Consider the following 14,685-nt stretch of genomic DNA (forward strand, 5'->3'; position numbering starts at 1 on the left):
TCTATTAGGAAATTATAGAGGGTTTAAGACATTATTATTATTATTATTATTATTATTATTATTATTATTATTAGGAGATTATAGAGGGTTTAAGACATTATTATTATGAGACCCTGTAAGTTCACAACCTTGATACCGTTAGATATTATGTTAATGTGGTATTTTCTTTTAAGTAAAGTATTTTAGTAAAAGTTTTATAGGTACAATTTTGGATAATTACCATTATTACTATTTTTGAATATGGTAAATTATACACATATTATAAGAAAGTTTATGAGATTTTATTTATTAGAAAGATGGAAATTATTTTCTCGCAAGAAAAATAAGGTTATCTTTTTACACTTTTAAGAATTTAGCGTACGAGAATTTGTACTTTTTATACGAGATTAGCAAAATTAGAAGTTGAGAACATATATATATTTACATGGATATTTTAATAAAATAATAAGTGTATGTAGTTATTTTGTATGGTACCACGTAACCATGATAGTAAAGTATATTATATTATGATATATAAAGTGTATTAAAAATGAGTAACATTTTAAGTAATTTAGGATAATTTTTAATTACGTGGGTAATTAGTTAATTAACAGGTAACATGTCATTACCTAATTAATTAATAAATTAGTGAATAAATATTTAAAATCCCCACCCCACGTGGCATCCATATAAGCCTAGTTAAGATGACACTTAAAGTTAATTTGTACGTGGCAAAGTGTTAGTCATTCCTTGTTAATAAAATAAAGTCCTAGACAAAAAGAAAAGGCAAGAACCAAAAGGTTTGGAGTTTCTTTCTTTGACTTTCAGAATTTGAGGTATTTTCTTTGATCAAATTCTTGTTGTTGCGCATGGAGATGAGAACGCGATTCGTTGTAAAGTGGTGGCATTAATCAAAGCTGATAGTATTGGAGAAGTGCTAGTTGCTATTCAAGAGTCCAAAAAATTTGCTATTGATCTTAGCTTTTTCAAGGTAATTTATACTTTATAAGAAACTTTCCAGATAAATATTTGAACATTGCACTCTGCCTAACATAGCTGGTGTCGAGTTCGGATAAATGAGAAGGGTTGTTGCAGGTTGAAAGGCTAGACTAAAAAATAGTTTAACTATCACGGATCCTAATTTTACGGGAATGGATACATAGATTTTTAATAGAAAAACCTAATCCTTGATTGAAGTGTTGTTGTAACTTCAGTTCAGAGAGCAATTACTCGAGTTCCCTAACTTGGAAATTTTACCTAAAAGGGAACTTTAATATTTGGATTATTTGAGCTACTTTTGTGATCCTAGTCATACTTTTTTTTGTTGTGACATAAGATATCAGCTAATATCAGTTTCAAAATATTTCGTTTTACATGAATATGGCGTAGCCATGTAGGTAGATGGCAACTCTCTTTGTACTGTAAAGCTTTAGAAACTGATCAGAAATGAAAATAATTGAGCGAGAAAGGCTTAAAATGGTTAATGGGCAGATCGGGTGATAACTAACAACCAAGAAAAGGATTCTATTTTTATTACATGTCTGGTAAGAGATTTATAAATTGACATTGCTCTCTTTCATATAAGGCCAAACTAATTAAAGGTAAAAGTATTGGAATGATGTTTCTATGTTAGACAAAAACATACCATACATATAGAAGAGTACTCAGGTTTGTTAAGGTTATCTCTTCTTTCTCTTTTGGTATAGTCTAAATTATACCGAAGAAACGAGAAAACGCACAAATTCCATAAATTACTCTATTCATAGAAATATTAGGGGTGTCTATATTCTTGATTCCCCATGTGAATTATTACTATCTTCTGTTCATGGGTCTCAAAATAATACACAGTTGAAAAAGTTTATCCACAAGGAATATTGAGATTTATTACGTATTTTTGATGCATTTCACCCATTTATACATGTGCATTGACTCATGACCAGATGACGTTATATATTCGTATATATATAAATATATGTATATGGGATATAGGAAAAGGTTACGGCGTTATATACGCACCACCGTTTGATCAGCTGGTATACGATGATGATGTTGCCCACAGTGGCTGAAATATGACTCAGACGGCGTCATATACGCGTATATATATACGTATATATATATGTGTGTGTATATATATATATATGGGATATGGGAAAAAGTTACGATGTTATATACGCACCACCACCTGATCAGCTAGTATACGTTGATGATTTGCCCACAGTGGCCGAGATGATATGATGGGATGCCCTTAGAGGCTTGATGACATTATGTACGTACAGGCCTATGCATTACATGACATTTATATGCACATGCATGACATTATAAATATTTCATGATTTACAAAGAGTTCCAGACTTACAGGTTGATTCTTATATGTCTTTAAATAAATATTAACTTATTGTTATGTTTCAGTTCTACCTTACATACTCAGTATATTATTCGTATTGATGCCCCTTTTGCCTGGGGATGCTGCATTCATGCCTGCAGATATAGATAATCAGTTTGACAAGCCCTCATAGTAGACGAGATTGGTATTCAGTGAAGGATCGGTAAGACTCCACCTCATTCGGAGTGCAGTCGAGTCTATGAGTTATCATGTCAGACCTTTACTATAGAATTATGGGTAGGCTGGTACCCTATCCAATTTGATGTTGCATAATCTTAAAGGCTTTGTAGACAAAGGTTCAGTTTGTACAGTATGTTAGAGGCCTTGACGACCCATATGTATTCATATTTTAAGAACGATTGTTTATTAACACAGGTTGCCCACTTACAGTTGTACAATAGAGTCGTGGTCGTGTAGGCCCATGATAGTTACAAAAGGAATGAGTTCAGCTAACTCGACCTATGTAGGTTCTAGTTTTGATTGAACGATCATGAGTTATAAAGTGGTTCGCTTGGGCCAGTGCGGCACCGGGTGCCAGCCATGCCTCCCAAGGTTGGGGCATGACAAAGTGGTATCAGAGCGGGTCGTGTCCTAAGGAGTCTACAAAGCCATTCCTAGTAGAGTCTCACTTATGGGTGTGTTGCGTGCCACATTTACAATTGAGAGGTTGTAGGGCATTTAGGAAATGTTACCCTTCTTTTGTTTCCAGATCGTGCCATAGAGCCAAGTTGTAAGAAGTCAGTATGAAGCTTTCGCTAGATTTTGTATGCACCATAGGTGCAGGTATCACAGTAAAGCTTTAAGATGTAATTTCTACCTATGTGGAAGGGAGGTTATGAAAGCGGCAGAAGATACGATGAGAGATTGAAAAGTAAGTAAGGTAAAGGTGAAGAAGATACGAGATACTCAAGCACAAAAGGTTGCTCATATAGAGGTTGGGTTTTAGTTTAGCATACATAGAGACCATAGCGAGAGTTTTGGAAATCTCAAAAGAGTTAAAATTCGAGGACGAATGTTTCTAAAGGGGGGAAGGATGTTACATACCGTACCTTTTCATTAGAATGTGTCGTAGTAAATCCACATGAGTTCGAAGGGATTGTGTCTATTAGGAAATTATAGAGGGTTTAAGACATTATTATTATGAAACCCCGTAAGTTCACAACCTTGATACCGTTAGATATTATGTTAATGTGGTATTTTCTTTTAAGTAAAGTATTTTAGTAAAAATTTTATAAGTACAATTTTGGATAATTACCATTATTACTATTTTTGAATATGGTAAATTATATACATACTATAAGAAAGTTTATGAGATTTTATTAATTGTAAAGATGGAAATTATTTTCTCGCAAGAAAAATAAGTTTATATTTTTACACTTTTAAGAATTTAGCGTACGATAATTTGTACTCTTTATACAAGATTAACAAAATTATAAGTTGAGAACATATATATTTTTACATGGATGTTTTAATGAAATAATAAGTGTATGTAGTTATTTTGTATGGTACCACATGACCATGATAGTAAAGTATATTATAGTATGATATATAAAGTGTATTAAAAGTGAGTAATATTTTAAGTAATTTAGGATAATTTTTAATTACGTGAGTAATTGGTTAATTATCGGGCAACGGGTCATTACCTGATTAATTAATAAATTAATGGATAAATATTTAATATCCCCACCCCCACGTGGCATCCATATAAGCCTAGTTAAGCTCTTAAAGTTAATTTGTATGTGGCAAAGTGTTAGTCATTCGTTGTTAATAAAGAAAAGTCCTAGACAAAAGGAAAAGGCAAAAACAGAAAGGTTTGGAGTTTCTTTCTTTGACTTTCAGAAATTGAGGTATTTTCTTTGATCAAATTCTTGCTGTTGCGCCCGGAGATGAGGACGCGATTCACTGTAAAGTGGTGGAATTAATCAAAGTTGATAGTATTGGAGAAGTGCTAGTTACTATTCAAAAGACCAAAAAAGTTACTATTGATCTTAGCTTTTTCAAGGTAATTTATACTTTATAAGAAACTTTCCTGATAAATATTTGAACATTGAACTCTGCCTAACATAGTTGGTGCCGAGTTCGGATAAGTGAGAAGGGTTGCCGCAGGTTGAAAGGCTAGACTAAAAATAGTCTAACTATCATGGATCCTAATTTTACGAGCCTGGATAGAGGGGAATGGATACATAGATTTTTAATAGAAAAACCTAATCCGTGATTGAAGTGTTGTTGTAACTTCAGTTCAGAGAGAAATTACTCGAGTTCCCTAACTTGGAAATTTCACCTGAAAAGGAACTTTAATATTTGGATTATCTGAGCTACTTTTGTGATCTTAGTCACACTTTTTTCTGTTGTGACATAAGATATCTGCTAATATCAGTTTCAAAATATTTCGTTTTACATGAATATGGCGTAGCCATGTAGGTAGATGGCAACTCTCTTTGTTCTGTAAAGCTTTAGAAGCTGATCAAAAATGAAAATAATTGAGTGAGAAAGGTTTAAAATGGTTAATGGGCATATCAGGTGATAACTGACAACCAAGAAAAGGATTATATTTCTATTACATGTCTGGTAAGAGCTTTATAAATTGACATTGCTCTCTTTAATATAAGGCCAAACTAGTTAAAGGTAAAAGTATTGGAATGATGTTTCTATATTAGACAAAGACATACCATACATATAAAAGAGTGCTCAGGTATGTTAAGGTTATCCCTTATTTCTCTTTTGACATGGTATAAATTATACCGAAGAAACGAGAAAACGCATAAATTCTATAAATTACTTTATTCATAGAAATATTAGGGGTGTCTATATTCTTTATTCTTCATGTGAATTATTACTATCTTCGGTCCATGGGTCTAAGAATAATACACAGTTGAAAAAGTTTATCCCAAAGGAATATTGAGATTTATTACGTACTTTTCATGCATTTCACCCATTTATGCATGTGCATTGACCCATGACCATATGGTGTTATATACGCATATATATGTAAATATATGTATATGGGATATGGGAAAAGGTTACGGCATTATATACGCACCACCATCTGATCAGCTGGTATATAATGATGATGTTGCCCACAGTAGCTGAAATATGACTCAGACAACGTTATATACGCGTGTATATGTATATGGGATATGGTAAAAGGTTATGGCGTTATATATGCACCACCCCCTGATCAGCTGGTATACGTTGATGATTTGCCCACAGTGACCGAGATGATATGATGGGATGCCCTCGGAGGCTTGATGACGTTATGTACGTACAGACCTATGCATTACATGACATTTATATGCATATGCATGACATTATAAATATTTAATGATTTACAAAGAGTTCCAGACTTACAGGTTGATTCTTATAGGTCTTTAAATAAATATTAACTTATTGTTATGTTTCAATTCTACCTTATATACTCAGTACATTATTTGTACTAACGTCCATTTTGCCTGGGGATGCTGCATTCATGCCTGCAGGTATAGATAATCAGTTTGACGAGCCCTCACAGTAGACAAGATTGGCATTCAGCGAAGGATCGGTAAGACTCCACCTCATTCGGAGTGCAGCCGAGTCTATGAGTTATCGTGTCCGAGTTTTACTATAGACTTATGGGTAGGTCGGTACCCTATACCATTTGATGTCGCATAATCTTAGAGGCTTTGTAGATAAAGGTTCAGTTTGTACAGTATGTCAGAGGCCTTGATGACCCATATATATTCGTGTTTTAAGAATGATAGTTTATTGATACAGTGTTGTCCACTTACAGTTGTACAATAGAGTCGTGGCCATGTAGGCCCATGATAGTTACAAAAGGAATGAGTTCAGCTAACTCGACCTATATATGTTCTAGTTTTGATCGAACGAACATGAGTTACGGAGTGGTTCACTCGGGCCAGCATGACACCAGGTGTCAGCCACGCCTCCCTAGGTTTGGGGCGTGACAAAGTGGTATCAAAACAGTTCGTGTCCTACGGAGTTTACAAAGTCGTGCCTAGTAAAGTCTCACTTATGGGTGTGTTGCGTGCCACATTTATAATTGAGAGGCTATAGGGTATTTAGGAAATGTTACCCTTCTTTTGTTTCTAGATCGTACCATAGAGCTGAGTCGTAAGAAGTCAGTATGAAGCTTTCGCTAGATTTTGTATGCACTTGAGGTGCATGTATCACAGTAAAGCTTTAAGGTGTAATTTCTACCTATGTGGAAGGGAGGATATGAAAATGGCAGAAGATACGATGAGAGATTGAAAAGTAAGTAAGGTAAAGGTGAAGAAGATACGAGATACTCAAGCACAAAAAAGGTTGCAAATAGTCTAGAGCTCATATAGAGGTTGGGTTTTAGTTTAGCATACATAGAGACCCTCGCGAGAGTTTTGGAAATCTCAAAGAGTTAACATTCGAGGACGAATATTTCTAAAGGAGGGAAGGATGTTATATCCCATACCTTTTCATTAGAATGTGTCGTAGTAAATCCACATGAGTTTGAAGGGATTATGTCTATTAGGAAATTATAGAGGGTTTAAGACATTATTATTATGAGACCCTGTAAGTTCACAACCTTGATACTATTAGATATTATGTTAATATGGTATTTTCTTTTAAGTAAAGTATTTTAGTAAAGTTTTATAAGTACAATTTTGGTAAATTATACACATACTATAAGAAAGTTTATGAGATTTTATCTATTGTAAAAATGGAAATTATTTTCTCACAAGAAAAATAAGGTTATCTTTTTACACTTTTAAGAATTTAGCGTACGAGAATTTGTACTCTTTATATGAGATTAGCAAAATTAGAAGTTGAGAACATATATATTTTTACATGGATGTTTTAATAAAATAATAAGTGTATGTAGTTATTTTGTATGGTACCACATGACCATGATAGTAAAGTATATTATAGTATGATACATAAAGTGTATTAAAAGTGAGTAATATTTTAAGTAAATTAGGATAATTTTTAATTACGTGGGTAATTGGTTAATTATCGGGTAACAGATCATTACCTGATTAATTAATAAATTAGTGGATAAATATTTAAAATCCTCACCCCCACATGGCATCCATATAAGACTAGTTAAGATGACTCTTAAAGTTAATTTGTATGTGGCAAAGTGTTAGTCATTCGTTGTTAATAAAGAAAAGTCCTAGACGAAAAGAAAAGGCAAAAACAGAAAGGTTTGGAGTTTCTTTCTTTGACTTTCAGAAATTGAGGTATTTTCTTTGATCAAATTCTTGCTGTTGCGCTTGGAGATGAGGACGCGATTCGCTGTAAAGTGGTGGCATTAATCAAAGCTGATAGTATTGGAGAAGCGCTAGTTGTTATTCAAGAGTCCAAAAAAGCTGCTATTGATGTTAGTTTTCAAGGTAATTTATACTTTATAAGAAACTTTCGAGATAAGTATTTGAACATTGAACTCTGCCTAACATAGCTGGTGCCGAGTTCGGATAAATGAGAAGGGTTGTTGCAGGTTGAAAGGCTAGACTAAAAATAGTCTAACTATCACGGATCCTAATTTTACGGGCCTGGATAGAGGGGAATGGATACATAGATTTTTAATAGAAAAACCTAATCCGTGATTGAAGTGTTGTTGTACTTCAGTTCAAAGAGTAATTAATCGAGTTCCCTAACTTGAAAATTTCACCTGAAAAGGAACTTTAATATTTGGATTATCTGAGCTACTTTTGTGATCTTAGTCACACTTTTTTCTGTTGTGACATAAGATATCTGCTAATATCAGTTTCAAAATATTTCGTTTTACATGAATATGGCGTAGCCATGTAGGTAGATGGCAACTCTCTTTGTTCTGTAAAGCTTTAGAAGCTGATCAAAAATGAAAATAATTGAGTGAGAAAGGTTTAAAATGGTTAATGGGCAGATCAGGTGATAACTGACAACCAAGAAAAGGATTTTATTTCTATTACATGTCTGGTAAGAGCTTTATAAATTGACATTGCTCTCTTTAATATAAGGCCAAACTAGTTAAAGGTAACAGTATTGGAATGATACTTCTATATTAGACAAAGACATACCATACATATTGAAGAGTGCTCAGGTATGTTAAGGTTATCCCTTATTTCTCTTTTGACATGGTTTAAATTATAAAATTACTCTATTCACAGAAATATTGGGGGTATCTATATTCTTGATTCCTCATATGAATTATTATTATCTTCTGTTCATGGGTCTCAGAATAATACACCATTGAAAAAGTTTATCCGGAAGGAATATTGAGATTTATTACGTATTTTTCAGTCACGACCCAATTCCCGAACCCGGTCGTGATGGCGCCTCTCGTGAAGACAAGGACAGCCAGACCAAACAGAACACCTCTTATAAATAGTTAAATATCATAAACAGTAATAACATATAATATAATATTCATAAATTGGGGAATTTAACGAAAACAACAGTAGAAACCTTCCGACACAGCCCAAACAGGGGTGTTACAAGTCACGAGCATCTATAAGAATGAAATTTCCACTTTATAGTCTAGAAATACACTAAACAAGAATAATGAATCACACAGAAAGATAGTGGTGCTGCGAACACTGCAGTCACCTCGCTAAAACCTCTACCACTCTGCCTCCACACAGCCAATACCTGCTACCGGGTGAATAAATACCTGCAACTGCACGCGAGGTGCAGGGAGTAAAGTGAGTACTCCAACTCAGTGAGTAATAAAGGTAAATAATAACTGAGCAGCATGAAATCACGTAAAGCAACCAACATGCTATATAGAAGCAGTGTAAAACTCCTTGAGAAAAAAAAAATCAGTGAAACTGTGAATTCTTAGAAAATACCTTGGTTCGGTTCTAAACCCCTTTTGAAAATGATCTTTTCAACAGTTGTGAAATAATTTCAAAACAATTAGTGCCGCTATACACAAAAATTCGCCCCTTGGACACAAATACCACAGTTAAACAAGTAAAAGACAAGTAAGTATGTAAAATGAACACATAAACCTCGCCCCTCGGGCAATCATATATAATAGTACCAGCCTCTCGGGCACAAATTAGTTCCTGGTCAGCCATTGTTACCTGACCGCACGGTGTTATTCCTGGTCAGTCATTGTTACCTGACCAAATTGCATCATACAGTGTCATTGTTACCACTGTAACCTCACAATCACTCATATTAGCCCCTCGGGCATAGTATCAATCACTCAGTATAATGGTCAGCCATTGTTACCTGACCAACTTTCATCAAACAGTGTCATTGTTACCACTGTTTCAAATCACATGGGTACCCGCGCTCACTGTGGGTGTGCAGACTCCGGAGGGGCCCCTTACGGCCCAAGCGCTATATCAAGCCACCTCGTGGCATCATCACTCAACATATCCTCACATCACTCAAGCCACCGCATGGCATAAATAGTATCTCAGGCCCTCAGCCTCATATCACTCAACATATCCTCACATATGGCCCTCAGCCTCACTCAGTCCGAAACTCATCACAAGCCCCTCGGGCATTAGTAAAACAGTAGTTCTCAGCCAAAACATCATTTAGAAATATCATTTAAGTTTCAAATCTGAGTAAAAGTGGCTGAGTTTGTAAAACAGTAGATATAAACAGGACTGAGTTCAAGTAATAAGTCAAAAGAGTGAGGAAACAATGATAAAAATCCCCGAAGGGTTCAATTAGTTGGCATGAAGCCCAAATATGGCAATCAACCCAAATAATGGTGATAATAAATAATTTTTCAGTCAAATATTCGGTAAAATCATCAATCGGGATGGACCAAGTCACAATCCCCAGTAGTAAAAGACCTCACGCTCATCATCCAGCGTGTATCTTGCCTCAATATAGCACTACGATGTGCAATCCGGGGTTTCAAACCGTCAGGACATCATTTACAATCATTACTCACCTCGAACCGGTGAAATCTCTAGCTCGCGATGCATTTGCCCCTCCAATCGGTCTACACGCGCGTCGAATCTAACCAAAATCCGAGCGAATACATCACAATATGCTAAGGGGACAATACCCAATCGAAAACAATCGAAAAATATCAAGAATCTCGAAATTAGCAAAACCCGAGCCCCGACCCACGTCTCGAAATCGGGTAAAATTTACATTTTCAGAATCCTCATACCCTCACGAATCTAGCCATACCAAAATTATCCAACTCTGATACCATTTAGTCCTTCAAATCATCATTTTATATTTTTGAAAGGTTTCACAATTTTCTTCCCAAATTCCATCTCAAATCACGAATTAAATGATGAATTCAGTGATAGATTCATGTATTCTAGCCAAATCTGAGTTAAAATCACTTACCCCGATGAATTTCTTGAAAAACCTTCGAAAAATCGCCAAAATCCGAGCTCTCTAGGTTAAAATATTAAATAAAACCCAAAACCTCGTATTTATAGGTACCCCTCAGGTATCAGCTAGTGCGGGCCACACCAAAATGCACGCGGTCCGCGCAAGCCAGTGCGGTCCGCGCAAAGGCAACGTGCGGTCGCACAGTAGGGACAGACTTTAGTATTTTGGCCATAACTTTTGCTAAAGATGTCCAAATTGCAATATCTTTACCTTTCTGGAAACTAGGAACGAAGGGCTACAACTTTAATTTTTGAATCACCTCAAACTTCCTTGTAGATCAAAAGATATGAGCTTCCGAAGTTGGACTGATGACCTGCAAGTCTTCATTTTGCACAGGCCGCGCACTTGACCGCGCCCCGCGCTAGGCCACCGCGCCCAGCGCAAAAAGGGTCGCGCCCCGCGCACCAATGACTGCCCCATCCATTTTCTAAGTTCCGGGATGTCCGTACTGGCTCAAAACTCACCCGAAACAAACCCGAGGCCCCCGGGACCTCAACCAAAAGCACCAACGCATCCTAAAACATTTTTCAACCTCGTTCCAATCATCAAAACACTTCAACAACACCAAAAACCATCAAATTACCTCAAATTTGAGCCTAAGTTCTTCTAAAACTTCCAAAACACGCATTCGATCAAAAACCCAACAAAATCACGTCTGAATGACCTGAAATTTTGCACACATATCCCAAATCACTTAACGGAGCTACAACAACTCTCGAAATTCCATTCTGACCCTCGATCAAAATCTCACCTATCAACCGGAAGTCGCCAAAATACTAACTTCGCCAATTCAAGCCTAATTCTACACCGTACCTCCAAAATTACTTCCGATCACACTCCTAAGTCACAAATCATCCCCTGAAGCTAAACGAATCACCGGAAATCACATCCGAGCCCTTTAACTCAATAGTCAACATCCGGTTAACTTTTCCAAAATAAGCCTTCCTTAAAGAGACTAAGTGTCTCATTTCCAATCAAAACCAATCCGATTAATCTCTAGCGCACCGAATACCGATAACGAAACATGAAGAAGCATAAAATGGGAAAAACAAAGCAATTCTCATGAGACGACGGGTTGGGTCGTCACATTTTCATGCATTTCACCTATTTATATATGTGCATTGACCCATGACCAGATGGCATTATATACGCGTATATATGTAAATATATGTATATGGGATTTGGGAAAAGGTTACGGCGTTATATACGCACCACCACCTAATCAGCTGGTATACGATGATGATGTTGCCCACAGTGGCTGAAATATGACTCAGACGGCGTTATATACGCGAATATATATATATATATATATATATATATATATATATATATATATATATATATATATATATATATATATATGTGTGTGTGTGTGTGTGTGTGTGTGTGTGTGTGTGTGTGTGTGTGTGTATGGGATATAGGAAAAGGTTATGGCGTTATATACGCACCACAACCTGATCAGCTGGTATACGTTGATGATTTGCCCACAGTGGCCGAGATGATATGATGGGATGCCCTCGGAGGCTTGATGACATAATGTACGTACAAACCTATGCATTACATGACATTTAGATGCATATGCATGACATTATAAATATTTAATGATTTACAAAAAGTTCCAGACTTACATGTTGATTCTTATATGTCTTTAAATAAATATTAACTTATTGTTATGTTTCAGTTCTACCTTACATACTTAGTACATTATTCGTACTGACGTCCATTTTGCCTAGGGACACTGCGTTCATGCCTGCAGGTATGGATAATCAATTTGACTAACCCTCATAGTAGACGAGATTGGCATTCAGCAGAGGACCAGTAAGACTCCACCTCATTCGGAGTGCAGTCGAGTCTATGAGTTATTATGTTAGAGTTTTACTATAGACTTTTGGGTAGGCCGGTACCCTATCCTATTTGATGTCGCATAATCTTAGAGGCTTTGTAGACAAAGGTTCAGTTTGTACAGTATGTCAGAGGCCTTGACTGCCCATATGTATCCATGTTTTAAGAACGATAGTTTATTGATACAGTGTTGCCCACTTACAATTGTGCATTAGAGTTGTGGCCGTGTGGGCCCATGATAGTTACAAAAGGAATGAGTTCAGCTAAATCGACCTATGTATGTTTTAGTTTTGATCGAATGATCATGAGTTACAGAGTGGTTCGCTCGGGCCAACACGACATCGGGTGTCAGCCACGCCTCCCCAGGTTTGGGGCGTGACAAAGTGGTATCAGAGCAGTTCGTGTCCTAGGGAGTCTACAAAGTCGTGCCTAGTAGAGTCTCACTTATGGGTGTGTTGCGTGCCACATTTATAATTGAGAGGCTATAGGGAATTTAGGAAATGTTACCCTTCTTTTGTTTCCAGATCGTGCCATAGAGCCGAGTCATAAGTAGTCAGTATGAAGCTTTCGCTAGATTTTGCATGCACTAGAGGTGCAGGTATCACAGTAAAGCTTTAAGGTGTAATTTCTACCTATGTGGAAGGGAGGTTATGAAAGCAGTAGAAGATACGATGAGAGATTCAAAAGTAAGTAAGGTAAATGTGAAGGAGATACGAGATACTCAAGCACAAAAGGTTGGGAATAGTTTAGAGCTCAGATAGAGGTTGGGTTTTAGTTTAGCACACTGAGAGACCCTAGCAAGAGTTTTGGAAATCTCAATGAGTTAACATTCGAGAACGAATGTTTCTAAAGGGGGAAGGATATTACATCCCGTACCTTTTCATTAGAATGTGTCGTAGTAAATCCACATGAGTTCGAAGGGATTATGTCTATTAGGAAATTATAGAGGGTTTAAGACATTATTATTATGAGACCCAGTAAGTTCACAACCTTGATACCGTTAGATATTATGTTAATGTGGTATTTTCTTTTAAGTAAAGTATTTTAGTAAAAGTTTTATAAGTACAATTTTGGATAATTACCATTATTACTATTTTTGAATATGGTAAATTATACACATACTATAAGAAAGTTTATAAGATTTTATTTATTGTAAAGATGGAAATTATTTTCTCGCAAGAAAAATTAGGTTATCTTTTTACACTTTTAAGAATTTAGCGTACGAGAATCTGTACTCTTTATATGAGATTAGCAAAATTAGAAGTTGAGAACATATATATTTTTACATGGAAGTTTTAATGAAATAATAAGTGTATGTAGTTATTTTGTATGGTACCACATGACCATGATAGTAAAGTATATTATAGTTTGATATATAAAGTGTATTAAAAGTGAGTAATATTTTAAGTAATTTAGGATAATTTTAATTACGTGGGTAATTAGTTAATTATCGAGTAGCATGTCATTACCTGATTAATTAATAAATTAGTGGAGAAATATTTAAAATTCACACCCCCACGTGGCATCCATATAAGTCTAGGTAAGATGACTCTTAAAGTTAATTTGTATGTGGCAAAATGTTAATCATTCGTTGTTAATAAAGAAAAGTCCTAGACAAAAAGAAAAGGCAAAAACAGAAAGGTTTGGAGTTTCTTTCTTTGACTTTCAGAAATTGAGGTATTTTCTTTGATCAAATTCTTGTTGTTGCTCTTGGAGATGAGGACGCGATTCGTTGTAAAGTGGTGGCATTAATCAAAGCTGATAGTGTTGGAGAAACGCTAGTTGCTATTCAAGAGTCTAAAAAAGATGCTATTGATCTTAGCTTTTTCAAGGTAATTTATACTTTATAAGAAACTTTCCAAATAAATATTTGAAAAATGAACTCTACCTAACATAGCCGGTGCCGAGTTCGGATAAATAAGAAGGATTGTTGTAGGTTGAAAGGCTAGACTAAAAATAGTCTAACTATCACAGATCCTAATTTTACGGGTCTGGATAGAGGGGAATGGATACATAGATTTTTAATAGAAAAACCTAATCCATGATTGAAGTGTTGTTGTAACTTCAGTTCATAGAGCAATTACTCGAGTTCCCTAACTTGGAAATTTTACCTAAAAGGGAACTTTAATATTTGGATTATCTGAGCTACTTTTGTG

General features: G+C 35.6%; 1 long non-coding RNA gene across 3 annotated transcripts; it reads left to right on the plus strand.

Annotated features, from left to right (window-relative positions):
• Positions 1 to 748: 748 nt before the first annotated feature.
• LOC142182025 (uncharacterized) lies at positions 749 to 13,445 on the plus strand. 3 transcript variants are annotated; one of them, XR_012710906.1, is made up of 3 exons: positions 2,934 to 4,364; positions 5,839 to 7,725; positions 12,421 to 13,445. It is a non-coding gene; the product is annotated as an uncharacterized LOC142182025 (long non-coding RNA). The 3 variants fall into 3 exon arrangements; XR_012710907.1 differs by lacking the exons at positions 2,934 to 4,364; positions 12,421 to 13,445 and adding an exon at positions 749 to 970 and having other exon boundaries at positions 5,839 to 8,020; XR_012710905.1 differs by lacking the exon at positions 12,421 to 13,445 and having other exon boundaries at positions 5,839 to 8,020.
• Positions 13,446 to 14,685: the final 1,240 nt, after the last annotated feature.

This window comes from Nicotiana tabacum, chromosome 6, assembly GCF_000715075.1.
Source record: "Nicotiana tabacum cultivar K326 chromosome 6, ASM71507v2, whole genome shotgun sequence".
In the NCBI taxonomy this organism is placed as follows: domain Eukaryota; kingdom Viridiplantae; phylum Streptophyta; class Magnoliopsida; order Solanales; family Solanaceae; genus Nicotiana; species Nicotiana tabacum.